Source organism: Poecilia mexicana, unplaced genomic scaffold (assembly GCF_051168715.1).
Source record: "Poecilia mexicana isolate PSO_F unplaced genomic scaffold, ASM5116871v1 scaffold_1, whole genome shotgun sequence".
Lineage (NCBI taxonomy): Eukaryota > Metazoa > Chordata > Actinopteri > Cyprinodontiformes > Poeciliidae > Poecilia > Poecilia mexicana.
Genome location: NW_028263370.1, coordinates 586,883 through 596,950, shown reverse-complemented (window position 1 = coordinate 596,950; position 10,068 = coordinate 586,883). Strand labels below are relative to the sequence as shown.

Below are 10,068 nucleotides of genomic sequence, written 5' to 3'. Positions count from 1 at the left end.
TGGCAGCAACAGTAGCGGATAATGAGTGTTGGGGGACGTGAACCCAACCTATTAACTATAAAACCGTGTGTCTGAGAGGAGAACATGGACAAATTCACATAGCAGAAACACTAATGGGACAAAAAGTAACGTTTTGGGGGAAGAAGATAGATCAGATCAGATCAGGAAGACACAGTAGAGTGTGTATGAAGATGGGGAGAAAGTGAGAAATAATTGTCCAGATGGTCTTCCTCCCGTAGTAACAGACATGTTGGTAGAAATAGAGGCAAAAGTAAAATGCCATACGGCTGTGTGATCTGCACTCTTTTCTCCCCCTATCACTGTGTCTAACATTGTCTTTCTCAGGGGAAATTTATCAGTTTAGCTTGTCTGGATATCATCTTCCCAACTGCCTACCTCCTTTCCAGTCTTCTCTCTCATCTCCTTGCCATTTCTGAGTAGTTGTTTTAACTGAGATTATTTTATTTATTTATTTATTTTCAATTTTACCAAAAAGAAAATATAAGAGGGTGATAAGCTTGTTATTACCTGTTTTCTGAGCAGTGGCTACCAAATGTCTACAGTGTAGACATTTTGTCTTTGAAGAATCTTTCCTCAAAGACAGCCCAGAAGTTAAGCTCTATTGAAGATACATCCTGTTCTACACTTTGCTTCATACAGAGGTTCTGGACCCTCGGTCATTGAGAAATTATTGCTTGCTGGAGGAGTGGACTCTGTTGAAGTTTTAAACAAACTTCATCTGATTTTATCTCTTATATTTGGCTGTTATGGTTGCAATGCAGTTCTTGATGAAATTGCATGGACTGTAATGGAGTAGGGCCATGATATATTTCTTTCCAGCAATAAAATGTCTTAAGTTGTTCTTTTGTACTGAATTTAATTACTCAACATTCTGAAGTTTGGCTAACACAGACTGAATGGATTCATTGATTTGCTGTTGCCAAACTATAACCCTAAAACAGTACAGAAAATGAACATTACTGTTTACAATTTTTTCTGTTCGCTGACTGGCCAGGGTGAAATCCCTCCTGAGAAATCAAGCTCAATGGGAGAAATCCCCGATGGAGCACAAAAGAGAAATGATAATCGAGTGGAATGGAAGGAACTAGTTTTAACCAGTAGTGAAAAAAAATTGCATAACACCTGAATTTCCTCTGTGTGGGACAATGAAGGGTGTTTTTATTCTATTCTATTTTGAATGTTTTTGAAGTACCATAGGATGACACAGCACTTCCCCTGTCCCGCTTGTTCCTGGGTATTGACATGAAGCTGCTGAAAGAAGTCTCCAAGTCTTTACCTTCACTTTAAAGAAAATCAACCTTAGCTGTTTGGAAATATTTCCCTTCATGAAAAATCCAAAAATAAAATAAAAGTCATTGTGTGAAACTACAGGAGTGTTACCCCTTTTCATTTATTCAATTAATGAATAAAATCTTGAGCATACAAGCAATAAGTGGGACCTATCCATAGCTGATGCTGTTTTCAAACTGTAAAAAGGTGTTTCAATCTGAACAATATGTGCATTTATATGGTAGCCACAACTAATTTTATCCTTGTAACTATTCCTTGTAAGTATTTTTTACATGTTTTCATCAGCAAACAGATTATTTTAAAAGTTGGAAGAATTACTGTTTTTCTCTATTAAACGAATGTGATTACATATCACTAAGGACACATTTGTTCTTATTCCTGGCAGATTTAGGTTTAAAGTCATCTTTTTTACCAACATGATTTTTTGAAATGCATTTTTTTTAAATCCACTGGGGAAAAAAACATGGATCTAATGCTAATTAGATTCTCATGATTTTCTGAAGGTAGAGATCATGTCTGGCTGGCAGTTTTAAGTGAAATGCAAATAGGAGATTTAAAAAATGACATTTCCTTCGCTTTGTTTATTATGTGTTGAGAAATGCCTGCTTCATTTTCTGTTGATTGAAGGGAAAAAAACCCATCAAACTCTGCCAGGGGTATCAATATATGTAGGCTCATCTGTACATTTTTATTTAGAGATCTCAGGTTATCATTCTGGAAAACTTGTGTCAAGTTGTACCTTTAGAAAATATTTTAAAGAAAGAGTGAGCAGTTAAAATAAACTACCAAGTGATGACAGGAAGGGAAAAAAACCTTTAAGCATTTTGTAAGTAACTGCATGTCCTTGTTCTTAGTTGTGGTCAAAAATTCAACACAAAAGAGGTTGCAAAGCCCTGCAACATTACAATGCTCTCTCATCAGTGTAATCATTGCTGATTGACAGCAACACACTGACACAGCTGTGTGAGGGTGTGTGGAATTCTATATCTGAAAAACTGTAAAATAAAACGGAGAAAATGAATGAAAAATGATAGATGGAGTCATAGGACAGAATATATAGAGATGAACTCAGAGACAGGAAGAGATGAAAGGCTATTCCATCCAGAGATTAGAGTGTAATCCATCATTGAATGGATTCTCTCAGATTACAGCTTGTTCACCTATTAAATCTGTCAGTCAACTCCCAATAGTGTCAGAGAGAAGGCGCCTGAGTGTGTGTATGATCTTTCTGTGACTGGAGATCTGTGTGTTTTAAGCCTTTTAGACAAATCTCTGCAGAGACCTTGAGAGCAGAGGGATTGACTGAGGGCTGAGCTCACACTCACACACACACACACACACACACACACACACACACACACACACGCACGCACGCACGCACGCACGCACGCACGCACGCACGCACACGCATCTGTCTGCACACGCACACACGCACCACAGACAAATGCACAAATGCACTGGTAACACCAGCCTTCTCCTGTGTGCATTTGTATTAATAGAGTTGTCAGATGTGTGTCTGCAGGATTCACAGCCAGCTAACACATATCATGCTGACACCACATATACAGCAAACAGACAAAGTTTAAATGAAAGGAGAATGAGAAGCAAAAAAAAAAGAAAAAGTGACAGATGAAAGCAATCTGAAAACCAGATATAAAAAAATTAAGATTTTACAGAGTAGTTTTTGCTGTGTACACAAAAAGTAAATGGAGAGGAAAAAATGATTCTTTGCTGATCTCTCCAGAGGATACTGCAGAAGCCCAAGAAATGAGGTGAGTGTCTCTTTGCATGTTATGGTGCTCATTAATGCTGCATGCTGACAGCTAAGTGTCATCGTCAGAGCACCCTTGCCTCAGAATGCCAATAAAAATAAATAAATAAATAAAAAACACAAGCCAAGACATGCAGCTCTCTAAAACAATGCCACAGAGTTGCAGATCCAAGCCCAAAGGGAGGCAGACACAGGCAACCAGAAATACAGAGAGAGGATGGAGAAATGTGTATTATTTTCTTCAGCTGCCAAGTCAGAAACCTATTGTCACTTTATATAAGTTGTGTGAGGAACAGGAAGTAGTTAGAAAAAAAACATGTAGCAGGTATGGTGAGGCAGAGCAGGAGTTAATGTTTCCATAGGGCTCAATTATCACTTCATTATTTGGTGAGTTTTTAAGGTGCTAAACAAAACCCAAACTAACACAATGAGGCAGCATTTTAGCAGCACTACAGTGGCGCAACAGCATGTATGTCTACTTGTTGCTTACCTGTCTTCTATTTGACACAGTAGAGAAAATATATGAAAGCTGATGCTTAGATGCGTTTAGTTTAGCCCATTTGCTTTTCACATTAGTGAAATGTACGTTTACTATCACAGATTTCAATTTCTACATTTGCATGCACATTTTATAACATTGTACAAAATATTAACATTAAAACGCTGATACAACAGTTGTGTTAAAGTACCTGTAGGTTCCACAGATTACCAGAAAACTGAATGCTGGAATTGGAATTTAAGTTGCAGTGTGTTATACATAGAGCTGGGAAATATGGGTAAAAAATATCCTTATATATTTTTACTTTGTTGAAAGGTTTCAATAAGTATCACAATACAATTTTACATTAAAATTCTACTTTCCAGCGTCACATGTAGCTCTGTGGTGGAGCAGGAACATATCACCTCTGGTGAACTGCCCCAGTTACAGAAATTTACAGAAATGTTGAAGGTTCACAAGCAGGCATCATAATTTATTCATAATTTATAAGTAATAGAGGTGTGAGGTCAATGGGATGGCACTGCCTCCACCCAGTTCTAAGCATCAACTGTAACCCTAGCTTAATCCGGCTTTACTGGCACTGTTACTGGTGGGGGAACCCTGACTTCTTTAGCCTACATTTGAAGATAAAGAAGGATTGGGACCTCCAAATACTAAATGCAGTCAGAGGACCTGCTGGTCTCTCTAACACTTTATTTAGCTTCTTATTTATAGGAGTATAAACCAAAGAAAGCATGACGGAAAATTTGGGTTATTTTGAAACCATGACATTTTAAAACTTCCGTATACCTTAATACTGGCATCGCAATCCTACTTCTCTTTGATATTCCTCATCAGGTAAAGACTAAATAAAAAAATAAAACATTAATTTAATTATTTTTTTTGAGCGGTGCAGTGAGCTCCACGTTGCACACAGACTGGAAAGATGATAGCTCAGAGGCTTTTCTTTCTACGTGTCAAGTTCAACCATTTGCAGCCTGTTACACTAACTCATGCAGCTGCCTGTGCTTCATAACAGTATTTATCATTTTTAATTGTACGTCTTTGTCCTAATAAATGTGGCACCTTTGATTGTGCTGAGACACTTATTTTTTAATGTTTTATTTTCCCCATTGTATAAATGCAGTCTAATTAATGGTTGAGTTTTAAAAAAAAAAATGTTTAAAAAAGATTATGTTTCTGCAATAAAAGCTGAAATGATTTCCAAGCCTTTGACACATTTTACCAGGCGTGTCAATAACTGTGTGGAGGGGACTGTACGTCGTTCTTTTGTAACTGCTTCTGTGAGTGAAAGACATTCCTGCGACACTTTTATTACCCAGGAGTTAGGATGATGCAGAAGAATAATGTGACCCATATGAGCCAAGGCAGTCAGACTGAGTCTGCTACCACACTCTCATGGTTCTAACTGCAGAGCACAACATATCCTATAGACCTTTTTCATTTTGCAGAGTACTTAAACTCTCAGTGCTAGGCTCGCTGTCTTAACACCTGGAGGCTATGTTCTCACCTACTACTGATACAATTGCAACTCCTGTTCAAATTTCACACTTCAAAAGGCCTACCTTGGCCCCTGAAATACCTGCAGGACATGTCTGATATGATTCAGTGTTTTTTTCTATTGAGGTGAAGTAGGAGTCATTGCTGCCCAGTTTTAACACGGCTTGATTTGGTAAAAAGTGAGGAAAGCCGAGTGATGGATTGAATGTCACTATCATCTACTCTGATCATTATTCTAAATCAGGGGTGTCCAAAGTCGAGGGCCGGCATCCTGCATGTTTTAGTTCTCTCCCTAGTGGTAGTAACAATCTCCTCAGCAAGTCAATGTTCTGCTTAGGCCTTCTAATAAGCCATCATTTAATGCAGGTGTGTAAAACCAGGGAGAGAACTAAAACATGCAGGATGCCGGCCCTCGAGGACCAACTTTGGACACCCCTGTTCTAAATAATTTTAAAAAGCCAAGATATTTGTGGTTTGAAAGAATGAATCGGACCTTGGCTTTAACACATTTTTACTTTTTGGTTTGATTCTGTCAGATTTAAAAACACATCAAATACTTTCCAGAAGCCAGGAATGATTTAAATGATGATCAAATACAAAATTTGTCAAGCAGAGAATTAAATCCCCAAAAGCAGCTTGAGAGAGTCCCACAGGTAATTGGACACATTTTTTTTACATCATATAACAAATAAAATGTAAGAATTATAAATTGTAGTCTGTATCTGTACTAATAACTACACTTTCATAAAGGGCTAGGAGAGGAATCCAGTAACAACATATTCTTTAACTTTTTTCTGTACTTTTGGAAAAGAATGTGGGGGGGAAAATAACCATGATTCAGAAGCATTTCTTCAAATTTGAAATCCATATCTATGTTTTCTATTGATATTTAAGAAACTTTGAAAAGTTTGACCTTTTTATCCCATCTCTCTCATCCAAATTTACTCCTAACAAAAACATTTAATCAATCCCAATCAGTGTTTAATCAGCTCTAGAAATCAGTGGACATCCCTCGTATTTTGTGTCATTTTAAGTAAAATTTGCTTGGTGGGATAGAAATTGTTTGAAACATTTGCTGTTGATTTTTTTTTTTTTTGCTATTACAGACTGTATTGTGGAAATCCATATTGTACTGTCATCAGTTGATGGAAATCACCCATAAGAAAACTGATGTACACTTAGTCATGTTTTGTTTATAGGATAGTACAATTGATTGCAAATATGGGTGGTTTCCAGTGTCAAGGTACCACAATGGAGAGGTGTTTAAAAGCCTCAAAATTACTTTCGGAAAACCAGCACTTTAAAAACAAAGAATGATCTTATTTTCAGAATTTTTGTAGAGTTTTATCACGGGTTCTAAAAATTGTGAGTAACAAATCTTAGTATGAACTAGAAATGTACACGCCCAAGAGAGTTCTTTGACTTGTTTTTTTATACAAATTTAGAAATAAGTATGATTGCTGCTTTCCCTAATCAAAGCTAGAAAAATGATTTGATTGAAATAAAAAGAAGGATAAGACACGTCAGCTCACTGATGCGGCTAAGAGTTGCCCGCTACGTTTAATAACCAGTCATCTGTTTCCTGGTGTTCAAAAGACCCTTATGTATAGTTTAAGTTTGGTGTTGAGTATTACTCTTTGTATTATGTGTTTTCTGTTCAGCGTTACTTTTGTCCCTTAAGGGATACCGTAGTTAGGGCAGTGATGACGTCAACACCTTGCCGTAGCCAACGTTGCTGGTATCTGGTGGGGAAGTTTGGGTAACCGAGCCGCTGTGCTAACACGTGGGAAAGACCACAAGATATGTGTTCTCCTTAAGAGTGTGCGTCATTGATGAGTAAGTTGTAATATTTGAGTGTTTACTGCAGCTAAATGAGTGATTTGAAGTTTATTTGTTTGCTATTATTTCACCTGTTGCTAAGTCCGAGCTATATGCTACGTGTGTATTGTAGAGCATTGTGTCGCACATGCATATCTATTCTCAGTGGAGCAGAGACATGGTTATTAGTTAACTGTGGAGTTAACTTGCCTTAGTTTGCTTAGTAATATTGACTTAGAGGTTTCCTTCTTAGTTTATCTAAGGTATAATGGCAAGGTGTAATGATAGGACACCTTGAACTTATTTTCTGTATTTTTGTTTATTCTAGGAAACCACACACACACCTTCATGTAGACACATTTATGCCCATCCATGTTCAGTGGATTATCTGTGATACAGTTTGGAATACAGAACAGTTAAAGGATCCTGCCTCGTGTCTTCATTAAACTCCTGCTGCACCTCATCCAAAACTGGTCCTGAGCTGAATCCTGGCCTGAGTGGTGTTCTGGCCGACACTCCAGGTTGAGAGCGGTGACAAACCTGAACAGCGCCTAACAGTCCTTCAACTTTAGAACAAACTCACTTACACCTGGAATCATGGTATTATATCAATCACTCTCGAATTTTTTTACAATTAAGCAACCCCACATTCAAATCTATAGCCCAGCCTATGAATCAAAACAAAAAAAAATATTTCATCAATAATAATAGTCCATCGAAAATTGGGCGATCAAAAATAAAGTTCCATCTCGCAAAAAAACAACGTTGGGGCCCAAAAAATGTATCAGTCTTCGTGCACAAAAAAAAAAAAAAAAAAACCATGGAAGGGTCTCACCGGGGCGGCGTCTGTGTACCCGGGTGGTTCCCTTTGTCAGGCCTGGAACGTGAGCGCATCAGGTCCAGTCCTCGCCCCGTGTGGCTTTATCTTGCCTCCAGAAGACTTTTGATTCCTTCAGTAGTTGATCTGGCAACGCATTTATTCCAACAATCAGGTATGTCCGGACTAATCTTTCGAGCTCCCCAGTCCGTCGCTCGGCGTCCTTTTCCAGCGTGCTGCCACACCCACTTCTCTCTCTAATCCAGTGTCCCTTGTTCCTTTTATCAGTTCCGGTAAAAGTTGTGACCCAGATCTTTTTTTTTACTTCGTTGGACTTTCACCTATAGACATCAATACGTAGACGCCTCATGGAGCGCTGAGCCGTACGTAACTGCGTCCGTCATCTTGTATGTGGCAACAGAGCGATCGAAACTCCTTAAGTCCTGTGCTGTGAGGACTTGTTTCAACCATTTTACGAAACAAACTGGATTCATTAGGATTACCTTCCCCAGGTAAGGATGAAAGATCAGAATTACTTGACTTTGCAGCCAGAAATTCGCTTTTAAACAACCGAAAAATATTTCCTATGTTGCTAAATTGGCCCGAAATAACCGCTGATTGTTAGCTTAGCAGCTAATGTTTTCATACTGTTTTCTAATGAGAGAGGTGATGAAAAACCGCTGTTATTGAAGTTCATTAGAAACCAGAGGATTTAGTGAGGAAAGATCAGTCAGGATCAGAGCTGGAGCTGCTGTTCTTCAGTCCGTTTCCAGCTCAGCTTCACCATGTCGGTATTTAGCTATAAAGATGCTACGAGTCAGAGCCCAACATGCTGAAAATGTCTTGTTATGAATGTGAAGGAAACATATACGAAACGTATTGTATGTATTTTCTATTACACTTTTGGATATTTTCTCTTTTATCCTTGGCTTTAGCCTGTGAACCAGGACGTCTCAGAAGTCATTGAGTTCTCCCAGTGTGACCAGCAGACTGAGGCCTGTGGCCAGTGTTCCCAGTATAATAAATAAATATTTTATTCTTTCACTTTTTGTGTATTTTTAAATATCTCAATCTGAAGTATTATTGTATTAATGTAGCTTATATAATGAAATAAAAAATAATTTACTCTGTTGGAATTATTTTCACTCTTTGCTGTCAATAGCAGAGTTGACATACTGTAAATTCTCTGGAAAAAAGTAAGAAATATATGTAGTTTAATGTTTGACAATGACTGATTTATAAATCAAAAGTCATTTCTCAATAACGTAAAAAAAATAAATACAGGAAAATTATTTGTTGTCTTGAAATGTTAAATGTACATTAAACTATGGAATTATGTAAATATATTCTTCAATAAAACTCTGTAAAAGTGTGTCTGTTCATCAATGTCATTATAAAAATTTTCAGAATAGTTTCTATCAAATAAAACATTGTGCTCTTTAATTTAATTGTGCTCTTTAAAGTTAGAAACGCACTTTAGCAATTTCTTTGATTGCCAAATGTATTAATGTGTGTGAGAAAATGTGTCAATGGCAGGTATTAACTTAAAATACTTTGTTTTATCAAGTTCAGCCCATTCACTTGTATTACCTTACTGGCACATATAACACATTCAGTAAATATGCATACACACACACACACACACACATATATATATATATTATTATTTAATATATTGACGTCTGTGTGTGTGCATATGTTCATAAATGTTGATTACTGTATATATAAAAACGATTTATCAAAATCAATTTTATTATAGGTTCACATTTTCTTTATTCAGAAATTACAATTAAAATATAATGAAAAGTCATAAATGTTGTCTTTGGTGATTGTTTAATTTCCAAATATATTCACGTTTATATGTGAGTGGGTCGATGATGAACATTAGCTAAAAATACTTTGTGGAATGGCATTTTCTGAAGTTCGGTCCATTCATTTGTATTAGCTTACTGGCAGAGATGCCACATTCAATATGGCGGACGCGATTACGTATCGCTGCAACGGGCTGACCCGCTCCATGAGGCGTCTATGTATTAATGTCTATGGTTTCACCAATAAAATACAGACATACAAGACATCCTTGCATACATATCAATACAACAAAAATTATGTGTATTTCATTAACCCATGCTTTATTCTCGGAGGTTAATTATTATTATTTTTTTTTTTGCTTAAGATACTTTATTTTATTGTGATGTCACAGATGAAGGTGCGTTTTTTAAGATTGGTCTCATGCTATGAACACCTTTTATTTCACCATGAATATAATTAAAATAATTTTAATTCATCAGCATTAATTAACTTTCCACCCCCTAGCTGTGTAGTTTTGTGCTTCTTTTGCATTTTATACAT

General features: G+C 36.9%; 1 long non-coding RNA gene across 1 annotated transcript; it reads right to left on the bottom strand.

Annotated features, from left to right (window-relative positions):
- Nucleotides 1–5,937: 5,937 nt before the first annotated feature.
- Nucleotides 5,938–8,666, bottom strand: LOC148161005 (uncharacterized). Its single transcript, XR_015763864.1, has 2 exons — nucleotides 7,489–8,666; nucleotides 5,938–6,663 (listed from the first exon to the last, which is right to left on the bottom strand). It is a non-coding gene; the product is annotated as an uncharacterized LOC148161005 (long non-coding RNA).
- Nucleotides 8,667–10,068: the final 1,402 nt, after the last annotated feature.